The sequence below is a fragment of the Phoenix dactylifera genome, chromosome 10, assembly GCF_051530095.1.
Source record: "Phoenix dactylifera cultivar Ajwa chromosome 10, Ajwa_hap1_PhDact_Kaust_v1.1, whole genome shotgun sequence".
Lineage (NCBI taxonomy): Eukaryota > Viridiplantae > Streptophyta > Magnoliopsida > Arecales > Arecaceae > Phoenix > Phoenix dactylifera.
Window position 1 is genome coordinate 14,346,261 of NC_143199.1, and position 4,218 is coordinate 14,350,478.

General features: G+C 43.6%; 1 non-coding gene across 1 annotated transcript; it reads left to right on the plus strand.

Moving 5' to 3' along the window:
- Positions 1-1,356: 1,356 nt before the first annotated feature.
- LOC120107449 (small nucleolar RNA R71) lies at positions 1,357-1,463 on the plus strand. Its single transcript, XR_005509214.1, has one exon. It is a non-coding gene; the product is annotated as a small nucleolar RNA R71 (small nucleolar RNA).
- Positions 1,464-4,218: the final 2,755 nt, after the last annotated feature.

The following is a 4,218-nucleotide window of genomic DNA, read 5'->3' on the forward strand; positions in this document are numbered from 1 at the left end:
AACTTCTTTACCTTGATCAGCACATTCTCAAGAATACCCAAAGGATATTTGACCGATCGATCAGCTAGCTGCAAAGAGATGGTAGTAGGCTTTAACTCCTTCAATCCAAGCTTCCTAGATACAGATAAAGGCATTAGTGAAACACTAGCACCTAAATCACACAAAGCTCTAGAAAAATCAACATCACCTATAGTACAAAGAATAGAAAAACTCCCTGGATCTCTTAGCTTTGGTGGAAGCTTATTCTGGATAATGGCACTGCATTCCTCCGTCAAGGCAATGGTCTCGAAATCTTCCAATTTCCTCTTCTTAGACATGATCTCCTTTAAAAATTTTGTATATGCAGGAATTTGTGCTAAGGCGTCTGCAAAAGGAATATTAATGTGAAGCTGCCTAAACACTTTCAAAAATTTCTCAAACTGTTGATCAATTTTATTCTGCTTAAGCCTTTGAGGAAAAGGAATGGGAGGAACATAAGGTTCGACTGGTGGTAGTGGGGATGGTGTCTTGGCTAGGTCCTCAACTTCTTCACTGACCTTCTTGTTCACCTCTTCATAGTCTACTTTATCACCAACTATAGTCTCACCACTTACCTGACCAAGTTGCTTACCACTTCTCAAGGTGACTGCCTTGCAATGTTCCTTCGGATTGACCTCTGTCTTACTAGGCAAATTATCCTGTCCACGAAAATTGATGGAATTGGCTAACTGCCCCAATTGCATCTCCACATTTCTATTGGAACTCGCCAACTGGTCAACCTTTGCTTCCAGTCTCTCAAATCTCTCTGAACTGGCATTGGCTAACTTCTCAATAGCTATCTCCCAAGACTGTTTACTTTCTGGTTGGGATGGTTTTGGTTGGAAACCAGGAGGATGGAGAGATCTAGAACTGCTACCTTGGTTACCTTGATCTTTCCATGAAAAGTTGGGATGATTCCTCCATCCTGGGTAGTATGTGTTGGAATAAGGGTTGTTCTGCTGCTGCTGCCTGTTATAATTAGACACAAATTGAACCTGCATACAATCAGAACTCATGTGAGCTCCTCCACAGCAATCACAACTCAATACAGGACTAGAAATGGAATTCACATTACCCAGCTTACCGAACATTTTTACTAGAGAATCAACCTTGGCATTCAACATGTTTATGCCATCTACATCATACATACCTGGAACTTTCTTAGGCATACCTCTTTCACTAGACCACTGATAATTGTTAGAGACAATTTCTTCTAACAACTCATATGCCTCTTCTGTTGACTTACTAATTAAAGTACCTCCTGCAGCTGCATCTATAGTAATTCTGACTGAATGTGTTAATCCATTATAGAAAGTCTGTACAATCAGCCAATCAGGAAGACCATGATGTGGACACTTCCTCTGCAAATCCTTTAACCTCTCCCAGGCTTCATACAAAGATTCACCATCAAACTGAGCAAAACTGGTAATATCATTTCTAAGTTTGGCAGTCTTACCTGGGGGAAAATACTTACTCAGAAAAGCTTGTGACAAGGCATTCCAGGTGGTGAAAGAGTTAGGCGCTTTGGAATTCAACCAGGCCTTGGCTTTATCCTTTAGAGAAAATGGAAAAAGTCGGAGTCGAATAGCATCATCACTAACTCCATTCATCTTGATTGTATCACAAATCTCCAAGAAATTGGCAAGGTGTGCATGTGGATCCTCAGAAGGTCCTCCACCAAACTGCTCCTGCTGCACCATCTGGATGAGACCAGGCTTAATCTCAAAATTATTAGCATTGACTGTAGGTCTCACAATACTGGGTTGAGCACCATTGACATTCGGCACTGCATAGTCACCCAACAACCTTTTATTCTGGTTATCTTGATTATCTGCCATGGCTACTGCTTGTTTTTGCTTTAGCTCTAATCTTTGTTGTTTCCTTAATGCTCGTAGGGTTCTCTCAATTTCTGGATCAAAAGGCTCAATTAGCTCACAGTTTCGTGGCATACACTAAATATAGAAAACGTAAATTAACAAAAAGAACAAAACAGTCTAAATTAATGCAGAAAATTATTTGTATTGATATTAAAAACAATCCTCCCCGGCAACGGCGCCAAAAACTTGATAGTCCCTAGCTCTACCACAAGTGCATGGGTCATGACAAGTAGAATAGGGCAAAAAGAGTATCGTTTCCACAAGGAGGCGATTCAAGTACCAATTTATAAATTTCCTATATTATTTAGACAACCCCAAATTGATGTGACTGACTGCAATTTCTTGACCTGAAAAATCAAATGTGAAAGGTTCCTAGGGCTTGGATTTCATCAATTGAATTCCTTCAATGAATTTAAATTTGATTGTTAATATTCTGCTAATTACAATGACCGAATCCCTTTTTTTTATGTGATATCCTCTTTCAAGGTATAACACTGTGGAGTGATTGATTAAAACCCTATTTGATTTTGATGAGCTCAAAGCATTTGAGTATATTTCTTGTTTAATAATGAATTCAATTAAGTGTTTCAGTGAAAATCTTGTCTAAGTGTCTCAAGACTTGGTTCATAATTTTTGGATAAGTTAAGAAGTCAGCTTGAACCAAAGTCTGAGACTCGAGTCGACTCCAGAGTATCACGAGTCGACTCCAAGCGTATCAAGTTCACTGGCACGGGCTCGAGTCGACTCCCGATCTGTACGAGTCGACTCCGACTGAGAACAGACAGACGAACAGAAAGCTTCAACTCAGAACCTGTCAACGAGTCGACTCGCGCACTAGCTTGAACCAAAGTCTGAGACTCGAGTCGACTCCAGAGTATCACGAGTCGACTCCAAGCGTATCAAGTTCACTGGCACGGGCTCGAGTCGACTCCCGATCTGTACGAGTCGACTCCGACTGAGAACAGACAGACGAACAGAAAGCTTCAACTCAGAACCTGTCAACGAGTCGACTCCCGAAGTGCGCGAGTCGACTCCGATGTTCACCGAGTCGACTCCAGGGTAGTAAGAGTCGACTCCAAGAGGAATACAAAGAAAAAGTCAGAGAGCAGTTTTCGGGTCTGAGATTCGAGTCGACTCCAGTGGAACGCGAGTCGACTCCGATGGTTGGCAGGTCGACTCCAAAGACAGCAAGAGTCGACTCTCAGCAGTACACAAAGAAAAAGTCAGAGGGCAGATTCTGGACTCTGAGATTCGAGTCGACTCCCGCATTACGCGAGTCGACTCCGAGACTCCGCGACCACAAAGAAGACAGAAGACCAAGTTACTGCCTCTGAGATTCGAGTCGACTCCCAGACAGCTAGACTCGACTCCAAGGCAGCTTCACATCAAAAGGGCAGAAGACCAAGTTTCGGAAACTGAGAGCCGAGTCGACTCCGAGGAAGCTCGAGTCGACTCCAAGACTGGACGAGCCAAAAGACAGAAGATAGGGAGTTCGGGCTCTGAGCGCCGAGTCGACTCCCAGGACAGTCGAGTCGACTCGAGTGGACCAAATTCAAAAATACGTCCACGGACTTCATGGGATGAGCCGACTCCGAGAAAGCCAAGTCAGCTCCAGAAGTTGGCGAGTCGACTCTAGGTCAAGACGAGTCGACTCCCAGTCTCGAAGGCAACTTTAATTCAAATCTGGAACAGTTGCCGAGTCGACTCCGGAAAAAGTATGAGTCGACTCCCGCTACAGCCGAGTCGACTCCTGATCGCGCGAGTCGACTCTAACCCACCAACGGACACATTGTCAGGCTGCACAGAGTGTGCAGAACGGGCAGAAAAAGCTCTCTAACGGCTAGTTTCCATGGGGGTTGGTTTAAATAGCCACAGAGGACTGTAGCAAGGTAGAGAACAACCATTCCACTCCAAGTAATCAAGCTTTCAATCTCTGCAACTTGTTCTTCAACGAAAAAGAGGGAAGAGCAGCATTAACTGCATCCACCTACTTCTTCCCAACATTGAAAGGGCCTTCTCCTGCATTCAAGTCGACTACACATTCAAGAGGAGACCCGAAGTTCAAGAAGCCCTTCCTCTTCTCCAACTTAAAAGCGTTTGAGGGCTCTTAACTTCGTTATTGTTCATATTGCCATTTATCTGCTTTTGAGAAGCTGTATTTTTCTGTTTGTCTCTTTTATCTACACCTTTGTCTTTGCTTGGTTCAATCGGGGCATTGAATCAAGAGTATTGAGGTTGGTTGGTGAGCCGAGTGTAAAACCAATGTGTAAGGGTTCGATTGTGATTCCGGGAAAACAATCGGGGTTGGTTCTAGTCGGTGAGC